General features: G+C 42.6%; 1 protein-coding gene across 1 annotated transcript in view; it reads left to right on the top strand.

Moving 5' to 3' along the window:
• Positions 1-10,971, top strand: part of beat-VII (beaten path VII) — a 495,135-nt gene extending 484,164 nt beyond the window's left edge. Inside the window, exon 10 of the mRNA XM_065219314.1 lies at positions 10,031-10,971. The gene's annotated coding sequence lies outside the window, so the exon portion shown is untranslated. The remainder of the gene's footprint in view (positions 1-10,030) is intronic.
• The last annotated feature ends 1,465 nt before the right edge of the window (positions 10,972-12,436 follow it).

Below are 12,436 nucleotides of genomic sequence, written 5' to 3'. Positions count from 1 at the left end.
GGTACTTATACCCATGGAAATCACTCTTACATATAGATACGAAACACTTCATGTTGTGACGACACGCTGTGAACCACGCTAATCAAACGAATCGAACGAATTAAATGAAATTTTGGCAACAAATTTTTAATATCGGCAAAGTAACCACATTTTTTGAAGCGATCAAAATCAAAACAAAGAACATCATCATATCAAACTTTGACATTTGGAATGTCCGAGATGTTGGCTTCAAAAACATGGCGCCGTGTCAGACACCTGGTTTGAAAGCTGTAACCACTCGCTTGTAATCTTCAACGCAGTACGGAACACTTTTTCTTGCATTCACTTGCTTCCGATCGACAGTCAAACCAACCGGTGAGCACTCGTGTTTATTTCAGTTACCGTGGGGACGTAATTTGTGATTATCCCCGGTCCCTTTCAAATTGTATCATTATTTATGTACGGTCCTTATATTTGAAATGACGTTTCACATTCATCTAGTGATGTCCGATTTTCATTCGAATAATCGTTTAATCGATTAACGAACCGAAAAGTAAACTATTTTTAATCGGTTGGATCATGCCGAAATAAGCATTAACATCTCCACAGGATCATCACCGATCGTTTCAAACATGTGCTGCACTCTCATTGGTGGAAAAATGGCAGCACAGCGAACAAAAAAAAAATCGATTACATGTCAATCGAATAATTTAAAAAAAATGGGACATCTCTGATTTTGGTGTTATTGTTTTGATAAAAGAAGAGCGCAAAATTTCATCTCTACCGAGGGGGCAGCAAAACCACAAAATTACCTTGCAAACAGGGGGGATTCATTGGATGAAAGGGACCGTGAAAGAGGACACTAAGGCTGTGAACCATTTGCCGAGTTAAATTTAACTCGTGGTTTAAAGTGACATTTCGAAAGTTATTTTCTATGTTCGAAAATCCCTGTGCTGTCGATCGACCGGTTTTCGAGAAGAAATTGGCCAAGGTTGTCAAAATTTAACTTCTTGTCTGTCAGAAAAAAAACCACGCTCGGATAGCAGGGATAATCGATAACTTTTCATCTGTCAAATTTTAACCAAAAGTTAAAATAATCCACCGAATGGTTCAACAATTTTCTTCCGGCTGTTTCATCTTAGTATTCTTCTTTGGTTCTACTGTGATCTGTGAAAAGTTCTTGGTAAACAAAAAAGGCAGCTGATAGCAACTGTCTCGTGGACAGTCTTATAGTACCAGAGCTGAGCCAAAAAGTTGAGCACGTATCTTCGGGACCTTCTGGTATCTATGATTTAACTGAGGACACGCTTTATCTATTTGTTTTAGCTAAGAATTGAATTGAAATTTTAAGCAAAAAGTTCATTTTATTCAAACTTGTTTGTTGCTATTGTAAACTGGACAATTGGTTGAATCTAGGGGCAAGACGACTGTACTCAGTACTTAATATTTTCACAACGAGCAAATTTGAGTAACTCAAATTTACTCAAAAGTGATCAAAGTAGTCTCACATTCGTTAAAAAATTAAAAATCAAATCATTATAAACATACATTATCTGTCAGAGTGTCAGGGTGATCCTATCCGTATTTTTGTTTTATATTGTTGCATCAAATACTCATTAATCCGTGTGTACTTCTTTTCAGTATGAATTACTCTTATATGCGTGGTCTCTACTATCGTGGGCAATAAAGTTGATAAATCAGGAGAAGATATTTCCGATATGATCCGGAGAAACGAACCCGTTATTTGTCATGCTTTATTACGGGTTGCAAAGGATATTGTAGGATTACCTGTACCTTTGCTGAAGTAACTTCGGAGGTAGTGAACACCTTAGCTGTAGATTGTTGGTGTCCAACTCAATCGGTGGGTGCCTGGTCGACAGGGAACGGATCAGCGATGGACTCGTCAATCGTTGGTGCAGATTACGGACAACGGGTTAAGGGTGCGAGTTCTTCCTTGATGGCACAATTAACACTACACAAGTTTTAGGGGAAACACAAACTCTAACTACACTACATTTATTTTTGGTACAAACTACAACACGAATTACAATAAAAATCTCGGTCTCGCAGGACCGTCTTCGACCTTGTGTCACTTATCAACTAGCTACAATAATCATCGCTATCTGCTCTCTAACCCGATCCCAGTATCCCATCGTGGATGTGGTGAATATCACAAGAGATCGGATCGTAGACCGAATCTCTCGCTCTCATCGTCTACATCATCTTCCGTATGTGATCTCGATCTACCATCAACTGCCGGTCGATCGATGGCTCGTACAATAGCCACAATTTAAGCCATTATTTTTCTGCTACCTTTATTTGCTATCATCTGGTCGGCTGTTACAGTGATAGGATGGTAATAGGGTGGTCCTCACAGACAGATGTGTTCTTTCGATGGTTAATTTAGCATTCTATTAGCAGTTTTGGCATTGGCTCTTATAATGATCATACATTGGAAAAGTGCTGATTAGACCTATTCCTAGTTTTAAACCAGTTCAAGATTTGACAAATCAATCAAAATCTATGAAGATTAAGAGTTTAAACCACTTGAAATGCATGATTTAATTTCAGCATCTTATATAAATAAGTTAACATAAGTTGCGAATTCTAGTTTGAATTGTTCTGACAGAGCAGTAATTTTTTATATGTGACTAGACAATGATCTTTCCAATAATCTCGGTTTAAACTTTGTAAAAACTGTAACTCCCCAATGATTAATTCTCTCCAAAGTAGCAAGTGAAACGCGATGCAAAAGAAGAGATAAACTACCATCAAAAACATCAGTTTTCATTCGTGAGCAATACAGTCCTGGAATCACAAAGCGGTAGTTTTTGACGCCTCGTAAAGTGAAACTACACCGGATACACCGATTTTCTAGGATCCGACACGAATTTTGTGGTAATGTAGTGAAATGATGAACGTAGATTTTCCTCGCCAAACGTCTTTGCAATTGTAATTGTAATTGTAATTTATTATCGTAACGTTAGCCTATCGGTTACACCATTGCTCAGGTCAAGGAAAACACAACATTTGATTTTTAACTAAAGGAGAACAATAAGTCATTAGTGGAAGTAGCTTTCTTAGTAGGTATGTAATTCTTAAGCTAGGTTTGAGATCCAATTGAGAGCGCTGTCTTGAATGCGCTGATCGTTGTCTGTCGTCTTGTTGCTAGAGGGAGCTGGTTCCAGATGATTGCACCTGCGATCATCACACTCTACTTCTTCGATGTGGTGTGATGGGGAATCGCAAAGCAGCGGGCCCGCTCAAGCTGTCCTCTTCTCAGGTGTTGCTGCAGATAAGGTGGGAAAGTTCCTGCGTACCCTTGGCGAATAAAACAGCTGATTCTATTCTGGTAATTTGTGTCCAGGTCGTGTCCCAAAATAGAGTTCCTTACAGCAGTAGTGGATTCTCTGCGTCTGAGGCCATAGACAAAGCGAACTGCTGCCTTGAAACAACGGTTTAGTTGATCACGGAGCGCTGATGACAGTCCAGGATAGTTAGTGACGTCACAGTAGGTGAAAAACGGCACGACCACTGCTTGCACCAGCTTTATTCGGGTTTGAACTGACAAAACTGGAGCGAATCTTCGGAGTGTCCGCAACGTTCCAAAAACTTTGGCCGTTATGTCGTTCACATGTCCATTCCACTTCAGGTTGCGATCCATCCTTAGACCAAGATTCACTACGTTGTCAGACAAAATAATGTGTTCTCCGCAGAAAACGATGTTAGTGGTTGGTGCTACCGCTCCTTCTTTGCAAAAAATAATTGCTTGCGTCTTCTTCGGGTTGGGGAAAAGAGAGTTCTGCCTGGCCCATCGCTCTATGCTTTCAAGATCGTTGTTTATGGCTTCGACGAGTTGGTCTACGTTTTGGATGGCACCAGAAATGTAGATCTGTAGGTCATCAGCGTAGAGCTGGTAACTGCATCTCAGTCCACGGGGAAGGCTATTGATGTAGAGGCTAAATAGCAAAGCGCTCAAGCACGAGCCCTGGGGTGTATTATTGGAACATAACGCTTCTGTCCGGCCAGCCGAACAGATATCATATCGTTTCGGACGAAAATGGACTGCACTATTTTCTTTTGCTTCAGCCTCAGGGCCAGGTTGCGGATGCGGAAAGCTTGAATGGAGAGCATTTCATTTACTGTGAAGCGATATTCTAGTGGGGCTGCGGATTTAAGGTTGCATAACTTGGCGTCTTTGTGCTTTTCGAAGTAGCGTTTGAGAACTAGCGATCTTATCTCTCTGCTATTGAAAGAGACAAGCACCGTGGGGGTGAGTCTTCGGACAGTCCATTTGGAAGGCTTTACTGGAAGTCGGAAGCAAGCTGTTACGTGCGACATATGTTCTTTAATGCCGAGGAAGCAGAGGAAATCCTCTACAATGGAACAAACGTTCTCGCCAGGGCGAAAAGGAACCTTGTTAATGGCTATCCGACAGCAGTTCACACTTTGTGAACAGGTGTTAGCGAGTTTCGCACCTGTTTGGATTAATTCTAACTTCTCCTCAATGTTCCCAACTAGAGTGCTGCAAGATGTTCTCCTGCTCTCCAACTGGTCGATCGTTTGCAGCTTGTTTTGGACGCGGTCTATCTGTTTTTTTCATATTAGATTGAAGCAGCTGCAGATCGGATTGCAGCTTCCTTAATTCCCTGCTGAGTTCGTCGATTCTCTTCTGAGCCTCTTCACACTTTTCAGTGGAACTGGTCTGTTGGGCTTTGGGCAGCAGCGATCCGATAATCGAACACTTCTCGCATAGATAGATATGCTCTGTTACGACGGCTAAGAGGGCCGGATTGATCCGCACACATACAGTATGGAACCACTTATTACAGGAATCACAGCCGATCCATCCAATTTCATCACTGGTTTTCTTCTTCCTCGCTCCAGTCTTCTTCTTCGGAGGCTCATCTTGCTTACAGATGCCGCAAACTTCTTCCTTCATGATCGCACCACAACGCTAACACACTCAATCAATTTACTGCTGCATAGTAGTATTCACAAACACAAACACAACAGAAGGTTTTGGCTTCTACGCGCACGACGCGGATAACGAACTTTTCGTCCGAAACAAATACCGGGAATTTCTCACTAGATGTGGATAACAATTACTAAATTCCACTTTCTCGTTGATCTGGAACCACCAGCCGAGCTTCCGGAACAGGAACAGAGACTTACGGATGCGGAAATAACACGGAAATACGCGAAAAGTCGGGAGCGAAAAATTCAACCGCGGCGCGTCGGCAGCGTTGCCATTTGATGGAAAGCACTCAAAATTAACAGGTTACTATGTCACCGTGATCTACTATCGTGTGACGGCCATTAGCACTAGTGTTGTACTTTCGTCAGTCAAAATTTATCCGTTTTTCGTATGTTTTAACGTGTATTTATGTCCGCATTGTGCAGCAAAACACTCGATAGTTAAAAATCTATCACCACTATTGAAGTGCAGTTGATCCGTTAAATTCTGACGTGGTTATTTGTCGAAAATACTTTTCGTCGCAGTGGATTGCTTTTTCTCAAGCGAAGACAGATATCGTGCTTTGTGTACCAACAATAGTGCAGTGTATTTGATCTCCTTATTGCCGCTGGTTTCTGTACCATCCACTACCAGAAAGAGATGGAGCGCAAACAATGTGGACAATGCAAATCGGACATCAACGATCTCGAGCCAGTGCAGTGTGGCTTCTGTGAAACGTTCTACCACATTAGCCAGCAATGTTGTGGCTTCAGCGGCAGAGCCAACAAAGATCTGTTCGCACAGGGAAAGGCGATGTTTGTTTGCCCCGTCTGCCGAGATGAGCTGAATGGTAAAAGCGTGCGGTCCTACATAGACGACAAATTGAAATCGCACGAGCCGTCGTCGCACAGTCTGCCAGACCAGGTTCAGCAGTTATCAACGTTGGTAGAAAGCCTCAGTCAAAAGGTGGATAGTATTGCAGCGGCTCAGAACCAGTCGACCCGTCCGCTGTCTGTCCGTAACCCATCTTCCTGGCCTAGGTTGGGTGCCAATCGCGGTCAGAAACAAGTTATCACTGCTAAAACTGATCGTGGAACGAATGCGATCGACCTCAGTGGGCTTTCGGTTGCATCACTTACACCCACTCCAGCTCCCCCAAAGTTTTGGCTCTATTTGTCTGGCTTTCAGCCGTTAGTCACAACGGACGACGTTCGAAAAATCGTCGCGCGATGCCTGAATGTGACTAACTCTTGCGATGTTGTTCGTCTAGTGCCGAGAGGAATGGATATCAAAAATATGTCGTTCATATCCTTCAAGATTGGACTAGATCCTTCCTTAAAGCAGCAATCTCTGCTTGCCACGACTTGGCCATCTGGTTTGCTGTTCAGGGAGTTCATCGACGAGCCAAAAAACCGGAAGAAGTCGAATGCGGACGAGGAAAGCGATTTAGACGCAGATCCCGAGTCACCAACGGTATAGAATTTGGACGTTTTTCCGTGGACGGTGGGAACCCTCGGGTTCCCATCACAGGCGAGTATTGTCATTCTGCTTCTCGTATACCAGCACTCAATCGTTTTGCGTTGCAGCGTTTCCCCACCTCTCGTGACTCCAGTCTCCCACTGACTCCAGACACCGAAGCTGCTGACTCAACAAACACCGAACCGGGACGCATCATGGAAAGCACTGTGGAAGCCCTCGATCTCTCCAGCCCGGTCCTGCCTATCGCTGCCAGCGCTCATCATAGTCGTCCCGGACCCGTGGTTGGATGTAGAGAGAGGGTCTTCCAGCCTGCTTCTTCAGGCAAGTACCATGCGAATGTGGAATTTCCTCTTCCTGAAGTGTCTTCCAATTCCAGCGGCCCTAGTTGCAACGTTCCATCTCCCACCTTGGCTCTCTCTCCTGTCATCGAGTCTGCTCTAGTTGGCAATGAAGAAGCAGTTAATGGTATGCGGTTCTACTACCAAAACGTGCGAGGACTACGAACCAAGGTGGATTCCTTCTTTCTTGTCGCAAGCGAGTGCGATTATGACGTCATAGTGCTGACCGAGACCTGGCTCGACGACCGTATATACAGTGCGCAACTATTCGGGGACACCTTTGCTGTATATCGCACTGATAGAAATGGCTCTAATAGTGCGAAGACCCGCGGAGGTGGTGTTTTGATTGCGGTTTCTACCCGTTGGAACAGCTATATCGACCCTTCACCCGTCAGCGATGGTTTGGAGCAACTGTGGGTTAGAGTGACTATGCCGAGCCGAGTTGTCAGCGTGGGCGTAATATACCTACCACCGGATCGTCGTAACGATAGCAGCAGCATACAAGACCACGTGGATTCCATCGGTGCCATTGTTGCTAACTTGGGATTCAATGATTTTGCTCTACTGCTTGGAGATTACAACCAGCCTGCTCTCCAATGGAGGAACTCAGACGATGGGTCTATGCAAGTTGAGCCTCAAACTGCTTTTAAGTCTGCAAGCTCGGCGCTTATTGATGGCTTTTCTCTGCATAGCCTCACGCAGCTCAATGGTATATCGAACAGAAATGCTCGCTTCCTAGACCTTGTTCTGTCGAACGAAGCTGCAACTCCAGCATGTGTTGTTTCGGAGGCTGTTGAACCTCTGACCACACTAGATCCTGACCACCCTGCTCTGGATGTAATGATGCAACTTCCGCCGCAGGTCGTTTTTGAGGCGCGCACCGACGATTCTCGTACCTTCGATTTTAGACGAGCTGATTATGCTGAACTTAGCGCTGCTATCTCCAGGGTCGACTGGTGACCAATAGAATTAGCTGAATGTGTTGACGATGCCGTCAATTACTTCAGGCAAACTATTTGCGATATCATGGCTGAATTTGTTCCTCTTTCACGACCTGCGCCGAAGCCCGCATGGTCTAATGGTCACCTGCGTCGATTGAAACGGTACAGGGCCAAAGCGTTACGAAGATACTGCCGAAATCGTTCATACATCACGAAGCAAGAGTTCAACCGTAGCAGTAATAATTATAGGAAATACAACCGATACTTGTACCGCCGATATGTGCTCCGTACACAGGCATCCCTTCGCAGGAACCCAAAGCGTTTCTGGTCGTTTGTTAACTCAAAAAAGAACGAAGTCGGTTTGCCTTTATCAGTTCATCTCGGTGAACAATCCGCCAGCTCTGAAACAGAAAAGTGTCGTCTCTTCGCTCAACATTTCATGAGTTCTTTTAATGATATGTCGGCATCACCTAACCAAGTTGGAATAGCAACCCGCGATACTCCAAGAGATGCGTTTGATTTTCGTTCATTCCAAATCGATGAGCATACTGTTGAATTGGCTATTCAAAGGTTGAAACTCTCGTATGCTGTTGGTCCGGATGGGATTCCCTCGTCCGTCCTAAAGCTGTGCTCTGAATCGCTACTCACTCCCTTGGCAAAGTTGTTCAACTTGTCTTTGCAGGAGTGCAAATTTCCTGAGGCATGGAAATTTTCGTACATGTTCCCAGTGCACAAAAAAGGTGACAAAAGGAATGTCCAGAACTACAGAGGGATCACATCGTTATGCTGCTGTTCCAAAGTGTTCGAGATTATCATCAACGAGGCACTTTTCAGTTCCTGCAAAAACTACATTTCCACGGCTCAGCATGGGTTCTATCCAAAGCGGTCAGTTACGACAAACTTGACTGAATTCGTGTCACTTTGCGTTCGGACCATGGATTCTGGTGGACAAGTCGACGCCGTTTACACTGATCTGAAGGCTGCATTTGATCGAGTTGACCACTGCATATTACTGGGCAAACTTGAAAAACTTGGCGTTTCTGACTCCATGATTTCATGGTTCACGTCTTATCTCACAGACCGCTCGCTCTGCGTTAAGATTGGCGCCTCGCAATCTGAAGTATTCACGAACATCTCCGGTGTTCCACAAGGAAGTAATCTGGGACCGCTTTTGTTTTCGTTGTTTATCAATGAGCTTTCTCGTCTACTGCCACCTGGATCCCGACTATTCTACGCCGACGACGTTAAAATGTACATGATCATCAATAGCATCGCTGATTGTGAGGATTTGCTACAGATTGTGGATCATATGCAAAGCTGGTGCTCCCGTAACTACTTGACGCTTAGCATCAATAAGTGCAATGTGATATCCTTCTACCGTAAGAAGAAACCGATCAGATTTGATTATTCCATCTCCGGCCAGATTTAGGAGAGAGTTAGTCAAGTCAGAGACTTAGGAGTTACTCTTGACTGTGCATTGACGTTCAAGCCCCATTACAATGACGTCCTGAACAAAGCCAACAGACAGCTTGGTTTTATATTCAAAATCTCCGAAGACTTTCGTGACCCGCTGTGCCTGCGGGCATTGTATTGTTCATTGGTCCGCTCTATTTTGGAGTTCAGTGCTGTCGTTTGGTGCCCTTATCAGGCCTGCTGGATTGCAAGGTTTGAGAGTGTACAAAGGAAGTTTGTTCGTTACGCGCTACGTCATCTACCCTGCCTTCATACGGGGACCGCTGCCGCCTGCTTGGGATTGATACCCTGGAAACAAGACGACGTAATGCTCAAGCTGTCTTTGCCGCTAAGATTATTATCGGTGAAATTGACTCCCCACAACTACTTCTACGCACCTGAGAGAGTAATGAGACAACGTAACTTCGTTCATCTTGCGACTCGTAACCGACAGTATGGGATGAATGAGCCTATCCGCGCCGTGGCTAATGCGTTTAATGATGCTTATGCTTGCTTCGATTTTAATGTACCGTTAACTGTTTTTATCAGAAGAATGTCCTGAATGTATAGATTGACTAAGCATCCTTTTAAACTTAGATTATTCATTAAGACAACCAAAAGTCAGATGAATTAAGATTATAATAAATAAATAAAAAAAATAAATTAAGCAACTCGAGTTACTCAGAGTTACTCAAAATTTATTCAAATATTACTCATAATCAAAAGCTGTCTCACCCCTAGGGTTGAATTGAACTGAAATTTGTTTGTATTTTCTTTTTTTTCTTTCTGTGTGTTGGAATAGCGTCTCAGAGGGCTGTAGTAGGCACTGAAATTAGGTTTATGCGACGTTTTACTAAGAATATCTTCTTTTCCTCCACTTGCAGATCACCCGAAAGCATCCCCTCCGAAGCCGAGCCGCATCAAAAAGCACACATACATCTACACACTTGTACAGAGCCAAATCGTTGCGTGTGAGAATGTAAGTAATTTTAAGTGACACAGAGACTTTGATAAAACAAAAAAAAACAAGCGAACGGCTTACAACAAATCAGACCACAGGTTTAGCTAACTAAATATGATAATATTTTTTACCTCCGTTTTTTTTCGTCATCGAAATCTATGTATCTACTGTATTTTGAATCGTTCACTAGCAGCGTACTTGTTTGTAAAATTGAGACTCTTCACACACACACACTAACTAACACAAAACAAAACTACGAATCATAACAAATGATTGTGAAACGGTACTACTACAAACAAACAATAACAAATGTCAAAACAAACGTCAAACGGTTGCATCACAAAACCCATAGAAAAATTAACCTATCAAAACAAAAGTGTTATCGTTCTCAGTAGGCTAGGCAGTTAGAGGCCAGAGGAAAACATTAGGGTCGTGTCGAAACTATGTGTGCGTGTGTAAATGTCAAAGCCAAAGCAGCTCTAAACTAAACGCGAAGGAGGAAAAGTTTCCGTTTTTCGTTAGATTTTACAACCGCAGTTCCAAAGCCGAGCTAAACAAATCGAGAAAAAAACAAAGAACCAGAGAGTGTAAACGTAAATGGTGACAATTCATTTTTTAATCGAAAAAAGAAAACTGTAAGTTAAAGTTAAGGATTCTGGACAAATATTTTCCGCGCGTTGATCGGGATTGTTGGGTGGCGGGAGAAAAATGGTTTATTTTGATTTTCTCCCAGCTAGGAATACTGTACAGTGGGGTTACAAATCCAAACAAAAAGGTTACGCTTACGGTGGATTGTGGAGGAGGAAGATGGAATGTTACGTTGATTGTTGGATTAGAAAACATTGAATCGTTAGGTTAGGTTTGCTACAAAAGAGAAAAAAACTTAACGTTCCTTTGTGTTGGTTGTAGCTAATAGTTGCCGTCACATTTGTTTTGGGACCGAGAAAATATGTATTTTGACGTTGTGGGATCGCAGTTGGCTAGATGAAAATGGACGATCTAATTAAAGTTTCAAACGCACACAGCCTACTGCTCCGCTTGTGTCAGCCAGGTGGTTGCTTCCCATTTTGGGATGAATATAAAAAATTACTCTCCTCAGACAAAATGTAATTTTTCGCACGTCTGTTTGTTGCCGGTTTGCTGATGAGGAATAAAAACATTCTCGGAAAAGAGGAACATACAAAAATGTTATCGTTTTATGTTCGTCGGTATTCGCGTAGAATCAGGCGGAAGAATGGAATTTAATTTGGAAAGACGTGATGAACCAGAGGAAGCTTTTATCTGTTTGTTTGTTTTTTTTTTTCGTTTGGATGACGCTGACAGGATCGCGTAGGAACGTCCACGTAAGATAAATTGTTAGGCCAAATAGAATTACATGGGAGAAGCGTGCTTCCAGAAAGTGATGGGAAAGCGGCTTCTGGTGCGAGACAAGATTCCGAATGTATTTTCAAGGGGAAGTATCATAACTCACGGAAAATGCTGAATTTGTTTGTAAAAAACGCATATTGCTAGAGGAAAAGCTCTCTTTTCTAACCTAGTCAATTCTAACAGTCAATCTTTATCGCAGAAAAAATAAAACAAGCGCAACTTTATGGAACAAATAGGAGTTACTCTAGATCCGCCGACAAGAACAGCAGACAAAACAAAACAGGAAAGTTTTCAGTGTTTCACTATTCCAGAAATAAATCAGAAATAGCAGAGATGTGCAAGCGTTCCAATATTAAAATATAAGTCTTATGACGCTGGGAAAATAATAGGAAAACTACACACAGGCACATGCACAGGTAAAACGGAGAATAAACCAAAACAAAACAAATCAGAAACCTAGAAAACTTGATATGATAAAATATAAAAAAAGCTTTAAATGTCGTTTAACAAAAAAAAATCATATAATACCAAAACACTACAAAGCAAACCAACAACAAATACCATTTTATCGAGAACAAAATAGCCGAAATTTGACATATTCAAACTCAAAAACAAGCAAACAAAACCGGATCATCCCAGCAAGCGAGTTGCTTTTTGAGAACCCCTCTCTGTTCTACTGTGTAAATAGAGCGAACAGCGAAAAGTCTCTCCATCTCTTCTTTCACTCACTAACACAGATACACGCTCGCGAAACAAATCCGGAAGAAGACGGCGGAGAGCGCTACCACTACAGATTGTGAGAATCTCAATGTTTCATATCTTAACGTGAACGGTACATTTGAAGCAAATGAAAAAAACGGAGAAAAATAAATCCAAAACAAAAACAAAAAAAAACAGAAGAAAACTGAAGAAGAAAACAACTTTAGATATTAGATAAATTATTGAACGAGAGTTAGGTTAA

This window comes from Ochlerotatus camptorhynchus, unplaced genomic scaffold (genome assembly GCF_037179485.1).
Source record: "Ochlerotatus camptorhynchus isolate MF236.1 unplaced genomic scaffold, CSIRO-AGI_Acam_v1.1 ptg000102l, whole genome shotgun sequence".
Classification (NCBI taxonomy): Eukaryota; Metazoa; Arthropoda; class Insecta; order Diptera; family Culicidae; genus Ochlerotatus; species Ochlerotatus camptorhynchus.
The sequence above is the reverse complement of the archived record's forward strand: the minus strand, read 5'-3'. Positions and strand labels throughout refer to the sequence as shown.